Raw genomic sequence first — 12,821 nt, forward strand, 5'->3', positions numbered from 1 at the left:
CATGTACAAGCTAGCCTCATGATAAAATAATGTTTTCTGAACAATGGCATTACATTTCAACCATGGGCTTCACCAGGGAACTTGTATGCATTGTTCTGTGATGTTTGCAGTTCTTGTTATTGCTATGTGGGGTCATTTAGTCCAAAGGTATGTTTATAAAGCTCCAAATACCACCAAACCTTGCAAGTGCTGTACCATATGAATATTTTTCCGTAAAGCAAAAAGAATAATGCAAACGAAAATAAATGGCTTGGGTACCCAACTTTTATAAGTAGATTATGAGCCGCAGTACGGAGGGAACTATATTATGAGCCGCATTACGGAGGAAACTATACATTTTGCATTTGGTCTTCCTTGATATTGAACCTTCCTGCTCAGCTCAAGAATAAGGCACTAAACATTGCAGGTAGCTACCTTGATTGGAAGTTTGATGCAATACTAAGCAGGCAAGGGTTTTAAGGTTCAAGGAAGTTTTGTGTGGTTGAAGTGTATCACACCTAATTGCTTTCACTGCACAGCATGGTTATGCTCTGCAGTGAATCTCGAAGGATGTGTACTGCAGTTCGGCAAAGTGAACATATAATTGGTTTTTTACGAAGTTTTGGGTAATCAACTACCTCTAAAGTTATAACTGTACTGAGATGTGGCTCCTGACTTTTTAAATTGATGTTTTAACAATCGGTGACACAAGTTCAAGGAAATTATCAGCTGATGTTGAGCTTCAATGGAATGTCTCACAGAACCGAGCTTGGAAAGCACGAATGTTTCATACCATAATCGTGTGTGATATTGTGCAATATGTGGTCTCACACCTGCTGCACCTGTGAACCGAGGATGACGCACCCGTTTTGTACCCCTTTAGGTGGGTGCTTTTGTAGAAGATGCTCCTACAGATTGGGGTGCCAAGTAGCACCCTAGGATACTTTTAGGCGAAAAGGGTGTTATAAGGCACCTGTCTTCTGGGGTGCTTCACAGAGGGTGCTCCTGCGGCGACAAAATCCAAGCACCCTAAAGGGCGTAAAATATTCAGTTTTTAGGGTGCTCCTGCGGCGACAAGCTGAAGCACCCTTTTGGGCGTAAAAATTTTTAGTGTGAACGAGAATAGATCGTTTTACCCACGAGCAGCGCCGCAGCCGCAAATTCGCAGACGAAATTCGCACCATGTAGAAAGGGCTTACTTCTATGCGTGAGGATGCGAAGGCATAGGTGTGCTGCGCAGCATTTGCGATATTCGTTCGGAATTTAAACAAACGTGCATCGGGATTCTACGCTGCTGATATTGTGACCGCATATGTCGCATCACCCTGGGCGCACGCACGCCGTCACACGTCACCGCGCGTATGTCGCGTCATCGACGACACTTGCAGAGACTTGCTTATACACTATGGCATATCTCCCACATTCTCTCTGCAACGTAACATGATCATTCGCATTATCATTATCACATCCTCTTCGCTCGTACATCATCATCATCTCTCTGGGTTCAGTGTTCGGAACCGATTTGATCGCCGAATAAACCTTTCGGTTCCCCCGTTGTTCAAGGGCCTGACTGTATACGTACAAGTTTTATTATTGTTGAGGCAACGCATTCTTCAAAGTCCAGTGGGAAGTCGTTAGAGCTTAGCTTCAGGCTGGCGTATATAACCACCTCTACCCCTCCCGCTGCGCGGACAGCAGTTCTGCTGCCTCCATATAGCGACTATACGCCGTTGCTAAGGAGCCACACGATTTGTCGCAGCTAATGTTAACAGCTAATGTGAATGTTTTTTGATACCATCCACGTTATATTTCGCGCCGTGAGCCATCTACGCTTTCGCACAAAAACCGGTCAATTTCCTTACAGCGCTTTACTGTTTTTTTTTCGGGCTCAGGACTGCTTCACAGTCTCGGCAATGTGAAATGAGAATTAAAAGATACTCGCGTTAATATTGGTACATGCTTTGCGCACAGGAAACAGTGATACAGACATGCGATTAACCTCTAATTGATCGTAAGCAGAACAAGTCTTCTAGGTCCCTTCCAGTTCTTCTATGGCACTTCAGAGCTCAACGGTTAACTCAGCACGTAACCCCCGCTATACCGAATACTCCGAGGGTGGTGACAGGCCCCAACTCTGACGCTGCCCGAAGTCGTCAAAAAGGCAACTCCTACAGTGCGGCCTACAATCCTCAAATCTAGCCTTTTACCTTGACTACGGTACCAAAAACAAGGTATGCAGAAGGATACAGTGTCTGTTGCTAATGCTGAAGAGGCCTACACACACCTATGCGGCCATCCAGAGACTCAGAGTGTGAGAAGGCGTGAGCCAAACGACTAAACTAACAAAAATGAACTTGAAAGCACGAGGAAATCAGATAGGGATCGTGTACGACAAAGGCTGCGTTGGCACTGCTGCTGGAAAAATAGCAATAGGCCCTCAGTGCGGTGCAGGCGAGTGAAAGTTCCAAGATTTAATCTTAGGAACTTCACTCGGCTTGTTTAGCACTTCCCCGCCGTGGTGCACGCTCGCAGACACCTCTGGAAGAGCGTTCGGGCTTTCCCGTTCTTGAAAGTTTTTCGGGAGATAAGGTAACCGCCGGTATGACGGAAAGGAAAGCATTTGAGTGGCGTTCGTCACTCAAGATAGGTAGCACTTGCGAATTATTGGCAGCCATAGCTCGCTTTACATAGTACCAGGCCATCTGCTACGCTTTTCTTCAGGCGGTTTGAGAGAAGAGATGCGGCTGATTGATTATTGCCATGCCTTTTTCTTTCGCAAGTGAGCTAGAAAATGGCCAAAACTCACTTTGGTAATTGATTATTTCTAGCTGCTGAAAAGCGTGAGCAAAAGTCTCAGCGTGTCAGTATTTTGTGACAGGTATAATTAAATTAACGAGCCCCTGGTAAACTGGCGAAAAAACTTATAGCTGCAACAAAATGGCATTACTTTAACAACTCACGCTCCGTGGTAAACCCTCATAAAGTATTTGTCACACAGCCAATGTTCTGAGGGGCTGCTTTTTTTTCTCTCATTGGTCGGAATACTACTTTTTTTTTCTGGGCAGGGAGTCTTCTCACAAAGTAACTAAAAAAATAACTTTAGTTCTTAAGGCAATGAAAGTTTTTTTTTTTACAAACGGAAGGTTACTCAACGCTACAGTAAACAAAAAAGAAAATGGGTTATCTTCCTTTCATCCATCTGGGATAATTGGTGACCGAGCCAATTATCTTTACCCTTCTTTATTGGTCGTGTATTATTCGTCTGAAAACAGCCGGTTTCGAGCAATGATGCAGTACATAGTGCGTGGCAACGACGCTACTTACGGCATACTTTTAGTCCCGAGCCCTGCAATACTTTCTTACAGTCGAAGCTGATGCCCCATAAACGGACGAAACTCATCAATACGCCCCAGGTCATTTCAGAACCGCCCTAATCAGCCTGTTGCCCACTGCACGGCGAAGCTCTTCCCCGACCTCGGCATTCCGTTTACAAGTCAGTGGAGGTTGGGCACTCCGCTGCAATGCGGAACTTAAAACTGGTGATAACTCCTCTCCGTACCTAAACTAACCTAAAAGGTATTAAACCACCTTTAGGTACGAAAAGATTGTGCAGCATTGATATAACTGAGCATTTGTAAATAATAGGAATTTCTGAAATAAATAAACAGGAACCCAGGATATAATCGTTGTAAGCCGCAAAGCTACCCTCTAGGCACATATGCCGCACGACAAGGCCGTTTTAGCTTTTCGTCAAGAACATTGCGGAAGGGTTAATTTTTTCCCCAACTTTGCTTCCAACATTCTAGCTGTGACGCAGCTCCTGTTATAGTGCTTTTATAATGGAGGCGTAACTCTAAAACTTACCTAACAAATGGTGCAGAAAAGTGTAGAGTGCTAAATATGCTTCGTTGTGCAGTAGACCGTCATTGTAAAGAGCCCCCTGGAACTGGGAAGTGGCTTTTTTATAAAGAGCCCTTGATAAAGCGGAGATTTCTGGTGCAATAGGGACGATGGACAACTTCTAAAAAATGGGAGATTTATAATAAAGCGATTTCGTTAGAACGAAGGTGTACAGTAAGCATTTCTCGTTTAATTGGCTTGATTTTTTTTCAGCGTTTACTATCAGTTGTCGGAAGTCCTGCATACATGGTGGACGGTTCAATCCACGTTTGGCCCTGTTGGCCATGTGCCGTAACAGTACCACAGAGAAGCGCACACCCGAGGAGGAGTATCGGTCAGAACTACATGAGGCTGCTAGTCGGATACATACTTTGAAAACGCCAATCACAATTAAGTCAATAATTTCAAATCGACACCCAAGTCGATCAATCAGTGGCAGTCACGCAATGAATAATTAACCTGCGATAACTTCCGTGGCAGCTAAACTGCCGCATGCATTGCCGGCCGTCACTTGACATACACATTCAGTCGCACAGCAATTAATGAATGCACTACGACGGAGCAACATAAAAAACTGAGACGAATTAATTCACCAAGCCACGAATAAATATATAACTAGTCGCTTAAGGGAAAAACGAGCGCTTCAAACGAGGACAGAAAAAGCGAAGAACGACGAGACAGATGCGCTACAAACGAGGACAGAAAAAGCGAAGAACGACGAGACAGATGTGAAGAACGACGAGACAGCGCATCTGTCTCGTCGTTCTTCGCTTTTTCTGTCCTCGTTTATAGCGCTCGTTTTTTCCTTAAGCAATGAACCAACTAACCCAACAGCATATTTTACTGAAGATATAACTAGTCGGTTTCGATTAACTAATGATTGTCACCGATAATAACAGCGGCCGGTGAAACTTACCTTACCCCGCTTGATAACAGATGAATCCATTTAGTTTCGTTCCCCAGGTGGTCAAACTTAATCCGGAGCCCTCCACTACGGCGCGCCTCATCGCCTGCGTTGCGTCGGCGCGTTAAACCCCACAATCAATCAATCAATCATTTAGTTTCGTGTTCGAGGGCTGAAATCTTGTGAGACGTAATTGCACGCCCCCTCCCCCCCCCTGCCTCCCCCCTCTCAACAACCCGTTATTACCGCTTCGGGCTGTATGTTTTTCAGCCATCTTAACAAATGCTGCGCAGTTAGGAGCAACCGCGTTTTTTTTTTTTTGTTGCTGTTACGAATATGTTACAAGAACCATGTTTTCGCTGCTATTTTCGCGTGAGCATTTTTTGTCGAGTACTCAAGCATTCTTCTAAAATTTTACTTTAATATTGTCACGTGAAGCCAGAAAAAGTGAGGAAAACCATGGTACATGCGGGGAAAGCATAGTACATTCATCGGAACCATGATAGCTCGAGGAAAGCTACGCGCAACGCACTGTTTTTTTTTTTTTGTCTGCATCGGGGAAGAAGACTCCTATGCGCACTTACCCACTTCGTCGTATTTAGGCGACGAGTTTGGCGCAGAGCACGCGTGTTCCAATATTAACGATGTTAACACATATAATCGTTAGAATGGTGTAAATGCACAATACCTGTCGAAAGAAATAAAAAAAACGTAGAACAGTGTGAATACAAATCAAATTATTACAAACATAAACTAACGAAAAAATGTGTACCTTTATTTCCCCCATCACTAGTGCAAGGCAACAATAAGAAAATCCACGGAAAATGCAAACGCGACAAAAAATCACGAAAATGTTCCAATCATGTATCGCTTTAATGCATTATTGGCGATGTTAAAAAAATCATTCGTCTTAAGGCTGTGCAATCAGATTTTCTTTTCGCAGGAAATCTAAACAAAGACAAAGCACGAAAACCACCAAAATAAAATCCTAGAAGTAAAAAAATGAACCAGCCTAAAAACAAAATATCTATGCTATTCGCCAAACTTACGTGATTAAGACCAATATAAAACACAGAAAATAGAAAGGACAATTTTGTAAAGGACTACTAACACGCGCACAAAAATTCGTGATTTGTAGCGGTTAAGATATGAATGGTTATATTAAGGCAAATGAAGATAACTGTTATAAAGAAAAGAAAACAATGAGCAGAGAAAAACGAAACGGATAGTCGCATAATATAAAGACCAGTATGAAATATAAAACGACTAAAGGTAGCCATACTGACTATTCGTTGCCTATTCTGCGAATAAATAAAAGTCTAAATAGAAAGAAGAGGCGTAAGAATGTTTCCGAATAAGTACAAAAGATTTAGAATATCAGTATAATGTTTTTTCCCTTGCATCCCACACATTTTTCGAGGTGTCCTGGCAAGACACACCGCTTTGTGTACTTATGCTGTCTATCAGATCAGGAATTAGATGAATAGCCAGGAGATACGTCATATAAAATTGCGCCCGAGAGCCACATTTCCTATTTCTATGGATCATCTGTTTCACTGTAAGTGAGTGAGTGAGTGAGTGAGTGGGTGAGTGAGTGAGTGAGTGAGTGAGTGAGTGAGTGAGTGAGTGAGTGAGTGAGTGAGTGAGTGAGTGAGTGAGTGAGTGAGTGAGTGAGTGAGTGAGTGAGTGAGTGAAACGAACTTGTGGTTTTTAGTGCTGATAAGTTTTTGACTCTTCGGACCAGCGATGTCGTGGGGGAGGGCCAGTACCAGCACCAAGGAATCTTGATATAAGGATGCTTCTCATGGCGTGGAGGCCCTGAAAACATTCTTTATCTCTATGTCTCTCTCTGCTCTCACTCTAGTTGTATACTAGACGCAATTCAGTAGACATGGCTGAACATCCGAATTGCCATAAGTGAAATAATATTGAAACAGGTGCAGCTTTACGGCTTGTCGTAGTTCTTTCAGAAGTTATTGGGTCAGGAGTTATTCGGTGTAGCGCGAAACATTACCCACAGCTAATATTGATGGCGAAGGCATATTTTGTGCACAGTTTCAAGATGATCACGTTGCTCTGTATAGCTGCTGTATGCTGCATATGCTGCATAGAGCTGTATAGCTCTATGCAGCATATATGTAGCTGCATAGCTGCATAGCTGTGTAGAGCTATACAGCTGCATCTGTATAGCTGTATAGCTGTATAGCTGTATAACTGTCCCCATTAAATGCACGAGCAGTAACTTTTGACACCGAATAACACAAAAACTATTGATGGCTCTTTAGAGAGTTGTACAGCATTTAAACTGAGGTAACCTCCTTACTCTATGCGAAATTTCAGTTTCCTTGCCATTGTGTTACTAGATTCTTGAGCACTCGGAATTTTGACAGTAAAGCTGTGAATTAAACAAATAAAAAACAGTCCCTGCTTGTTCACCTGTACGAAACTGCACTGTATTTTTTATTCTTTGATATTTACCTTAAATCGCCTGTCTGCATTTGCTCTGAGCTGTCGCACATTACGCTGACAATGTGTCATTTAATCCTGGTGGCGCATTGATTTGTTAAATTACTCCAGAAAAAAAAAAGGTAATATGATGCTTGCTATCTGGAGAGACAAAACGTCTATATGACCATAATTTGCGGGTGAAAGCAACATTCCGAAATGTAAAAAAAAAAGCCGTTACTGGCACTTCTTTCAAAGTAAAAAAGCTGCAACAATATCCTACCTAAACGTACGTAAAATAAATACAAAATAAAAGGCAGCTTCGCTACAGACAGCTTACCGAAATACTGTTTATCACCAAAGAGGGGGGCTGCCGGCAATGAGTACTGTGCTCTTTCCTCCTGATCGACATGTTAAGAGGGATTAAGATTTACGAAGTAGTTGGATCTTGGAACTTCACGAATCCTCGCTCAAATACTCTGAAATTTAGACAAGAAAATGATAAACGCCCTAAATGCTTGCGAAAGCATAAAGTGGCCACTGTAAAGGGCTGCTATTCAGAAATTCCAGGAGCATACCTTTTGTGCCTTTCAGAACCTTTCTGCCCCACCAACCTTATCATAACACAACGTACTTCAAACGGAGCATTACAGCTTTTCGGAACGGAACACTTCACTGACTCTTCTGAGAACCACCTTTGCCTTTATCCTTGAAGCCTCAGATTTCACCTGAAAGCATTTACCATAACAAAACCCACATCACTTACAGCGAAGAACCCACTTCAAAAGAACAACAATTCCAGTACTTTTTCAGTGCGGAAAGCCATAAGTACACATCGCCTTCTTTTTCACTGCATTTCAGAGAAAACTTTCCTCCCGCCACACGCTCAAGATCCTCGCATTCGGAGAAGGTTCCACACTCTGCAAGCACAACCTCAATGTCCAACATCAGGAGTGTACACAGGCCTGTGTGGACGAACTCCAAGGCGCTTGGTTTCGGGGGCACACCAAAGGCTGAAGAATGCACTGGGGCCGTGCACTCGACATTCGATTCTTTCCGGGGGAAACGAGAAGGCGTCCTCGTTTACGAGTACCGGGAAATCGGGGAGCAGTTCACGCGCGTGCGCCTGGGTAAGCAAACACGAGCGCGCACGGCACAACAAAACGCCCGGAAACAAACACACACGCAAGGTCGCGCGCGCGCACCAGCAGCGGATGCAGCAAAACCACCGCACGTCAATGTCCGCGTCCGACCGAACGCGAAAACGCGGATTCAACAGCGACACATGTGTGCGGCGGCAGAAAAATACAAACGAAAACAAACATCGCAGCGAACACGCCCAGGGTCTGCCGTTGCGCCTCTAAGAAACGTCGAGGCTCGGGAGAATCGGAAAAACGGAACCAAAGGCGCGCACAGGACAGTCCAGTCGTCCCGCTGATTCCGGTTGACACGACCACAAGCAGAGAGCGGGATAGAAAAGGAGGCGATAAAAGAAGGGCGTCAAGAGACGCATTTGGACGCGACAGTGGGGTCAGTAGTTCTCCCTCGCTGAGCCTTGTTCGCTCCACGGGGGTCTGAATACACATTCGGGCGCCCCACATATAAAGTGGGAGGGCAAGGGTCTGCCCTTACCGGACACCTTGTTCGTCGCGGACAACGTGGTTTACCTTTGGGCGTCGTAGTCGTCGTCTTGGTCTGCCTTCGGGGAAACTAGCTGCGACAGATTTGCGTCTAAAACGACCACGAAAATGTGAAATGCGGGCTGGAGAGACGGGGGCGACTATAGACTGGGAAGGAGGGGTGAAAGGTGACATCGGCAATGAGGGAGCTGACAAGAACGAAGAGACGGACAGACGGACGGACAAGACGTCTTGTCACGCCTTCGCATCATGCACCCCCCCAACAAGGCGTCGAGGCGGAAGCTAGCGTTATAGCTGTATGCATGCAAGCAGACGAATGGGTGTGAGGAGGGGGTGGGGAGGAGGTGTAGAGTGACCGGCCGTTATGGAGCTGTCAAAACTCGGACCGGGAACCACGACACCCCGAGTTGACGATGCATGACCGCGAAGAGTGCTTGCCCCGTGTCTGCTGTGTGGTGTGCGCATGGAGAGCAGGGGGGGGGGGGTGGGGGTGGGGGGGGGCAACGTAGGGAGAGATAGGATAGCACTGGGCACAGCAGGCCAGAAGAAAATAGAAGCGTGGCCACGAAATCTGTTTTGTTTCCTTCTCTGTTGCAGCGTGCGGTCTAGTAGCGCGTTCGCGCTAGTTTTCTTTGTTTCTTTGAATTATTCGCCGGGGCCCTCGTGAGTTGTCTGTCAACTGTTCGCCATCTCCTGTTTCAGAGCTTATCCATTTGGCTGCCGCCTCTTCTCGAGTCTGGATATTTCTACCACCCACTTTAGCAGTTCGGGGACACTTTTTTTCGGCCCAGTATTTACGGAATTCAGGGGACGGCTTTTGGCAGCTTTTGGCAGGTTTAGCTTTTCTTTTTTGATCAGCGTCTACAGATTCGGGGGATAGGGCCCAACTCTGAAATTCATACGTTGGAACGCAACCATAACGACCTTGTTTAGCAACCGATAGCACAGGCATCTAAAAGCTCTCAACGTTTAAAGAGCCCCATCGCTTTCATCGGAATAGAAGCATTTGCGGTCATTTGAATATTTAGCCGGCCTTTAAATCGCCAATCCACAATTCCGCATGTGAGATAGCTTAGAGTCATAGCATTTTTTTTTACTATGCCCTGTGAACAAAACGGTCTCACGCGGAAGGTATACAATAGGTATTATATGATATTGTCATGTCAGAAAGTTAGTCCAGTGCCACCCCGTAATTGCCAAGAAAGATCAGGGCAGTTGGATGTACATGCTCAAAATCAATAAATAAACTTAAAAGAACAAGGATGAAGAAGGAGGGGTGTTACTTGTAACTAATGTTCTAAGTTTTTATACGTGTGCTTATGTGTACAGTGCAACGCCCCTCTCCCGCAGCCCCACATCACCGAGCCACTCGCGAACGTGCACACACCGACGTGCACACCTAAACATTGAGGCGATAGCCTAGGAGATATTCTTCCGAACGACGCCCAGATATCGGGTGCCTCCCTATACCTAGATACGATGCCAATTCGGTAGTTCCAGTCCTTTGATCATACCATAAGAACGTGTTGCTCTGTGGGCGTGTTTGATTAGTCGCATTGCTGTGTCTACATCATGGTATTAGAAAGCTTGTTTTGACTGTGTAAGATACCCGTGTGTATTCCGATGCAGTTGCCAGATAAAGAGCAGCCTCCTCCTCCAGCGGCGATGTGACGGTGACCGTTTATGTCATGCGGCCGTTTCATGCGAACAACGACGCATCCGACAGAGGTCTGATTACTGACGCGGCTAATCGTAATCTCATGTATGCATGCATGCATAATATATGCATACATACCTACATACATACATACACACATATACACATACACATGCATACATACGCATACACATACATACATACATGCATACATCATCATCATCATCATCACCACCAGCCTATCTACGCCCACTGCAGGGCAAAGGCCTCTCCCATTAATCTCCAATTATCCCGGTCCTGTGCTAACTGGGACCAATTTAACCCCGCAAACTTCCTGATCTCATCTGACCATCTAACTTTCTGCCGCCCCCTGCCACACTTGCCTTCTCTAGGGACCCACTCTGTTACCCTTAATGACCAACGGATATCTTGCCTTCGCATTACATGTCCTCCCCACATCCATTTCTTCTTCTTAATTTCTACTAATATGTCCTTAAAACACATTTTTTCCCTTACCCACACCGCTCTCTTCTTGTCCCATGATGTTACACCTATCATCTTCCGTTACATTATTCGCTGAGTCGTCCTCAATTCAAGTTGGACCCTCTTAGTGAGCCTCCAAGTTTCTGCCCCGTAGGTGAGTACCGATAAGATGCAGCTACCATACATTTTCTTCAGGGATTACCTCAGAATGCCTGCCGGATGCATTCCACCTTATTCTTATCCTCCTAATTATCTCTGCCTCATGGTTGGGATCCTGGGTCACAACTTGGCCTAAGTAGATATATTCGCTTACCACTTCCACTGCCTCGCCACCTATCTCAAAACCGCTGTGCTGTCCCGAGGTTATTGATCATTGCTTTAGTTTTCTGCATATTAATTTTCAGGCCCACAGTTCACTCTGTTTCTCCAGTGCGGAAAGCATGCTTTGCAATTCGTCCCTAGAGTTGTTTAGCAGGGCAACGTCATCAGCAAATCTGAGGTTACTGAGGTATTCTCCATTAACCCTTACTCCGACCTGTTCCCAATCCAACGTTCTGAATACTTCTTGTAAACATGCCTTGAATAACATTGGAGAGATTGTGTCTCCTCGTCTGACACCCTTTCTTATAGGTATTTTACTGCTCTCCTTATGGAGGATGATGGTAGCTGTGGACCCATTGTAACATACATACATACATACATACATACATACATACATACATACATACATACATACATACATACATACATACATACATACATACATACATACATACATACATACATACATACATACATACATACATACATACATACATACATACATACATACATACATACATACATACATACATACATACATACATACATACATACATACATACATACATACATACATACATACATACATACATACATACATACATACATACATACATACATACATACATACATACATACATACATACATACATACATACATACATACATACATACATACATACATACATACATACATACATACATACATGTGGGGATATCAGGGCATTGAAGAGGGAAGTATGATCCCAAATTTGCGCCTCTCCCTCTTCTGCATGCAGCTTTCGATAAGCTAACAACCGCGGACACAAATGACCAAGTTACTTTCACCCAATCAGCCGAGGGTGAAGTAGGAACACATAAGGCCCACTAGGTGTCTCTTCTGCATTCTTGCTTATTCCTTGCCTGATTGAGTCAAAATATTGCATATGCAACCTTGCAATTATTTCATTCATTAATTCGTTTATACATCTTTATCGCATGACGAAAGAACCACAAGGGCTTTTACACATACACTTGGAGTGACGATAAAGTGCAAGAGTGCTTGTTGCAGGTCACTAAAATTCTCTACAAGCACACGTCATAACCACGAGATCATACTGAATAGAAAGATAAAGGCCCATGTAAGCAGGCAACTCAAGGTATGCAAGAAACTACATCCTGCAAATCGCGATGAAGAGCATTTGGAGGCTTTAAAAAGTTGATCTCCGCAAAGATGAATTCACCCAAAGTTTGTAGGCAATGTGATGGTTATTCGCTATTGGAAATAGTAAGGGCAAATAAAACCCAGTGGGCCGCAAATCCCTGCCGGACATGTAAATCAACATAGTGCAACAAATGAATGAAGGGCATCCGGATGATTATTTACAACCGCATCAAGAAACATCCCTTCACGGGAAAAGCGGTGGCTATGTAAGGCGCGGAGACTTATGATATTTAAAAGCAAGGTGCATTTAGATTATACCCTTTGTTCGAGATGTATTTCATAAACAAT

At 44.3% G+C, this 12,821-nt stretch overlaps 1 long non-coding RNA gene across 1 annotated transcript in view; it reads left to right on the top strand.

Annotated features, from left to right (window-relative positions):
• LOC144148661 (uncharacterized) overlaps nt 1–12,821 on the top strand; it is a 446,918-nt gene that overhangs the window by 270,818 nt on the left and 163,279 nt on the right. The gene's annotated exons all lie outside the window — the stretch shown is intronic.

This window comes from Haemaphysalis longicornis, unplaced genomic scaffold, assembly GCF_048455015.1.
Source record: "Haemaphysalis longicornis isolate Haplotype H1 unplaced genomic scaffold, Haemaphysalis longicornis Haplotype H1 scaffold_8, whole genome shotgun sequence".
Taxonomy (NCBI): domain Eukaryota; kingdom Metazoa; phylum Arthropoda; class Arachnida; order Ixodida; family Ixodidae; genus Haemaphysalis; species Haemaphysalis longicornis.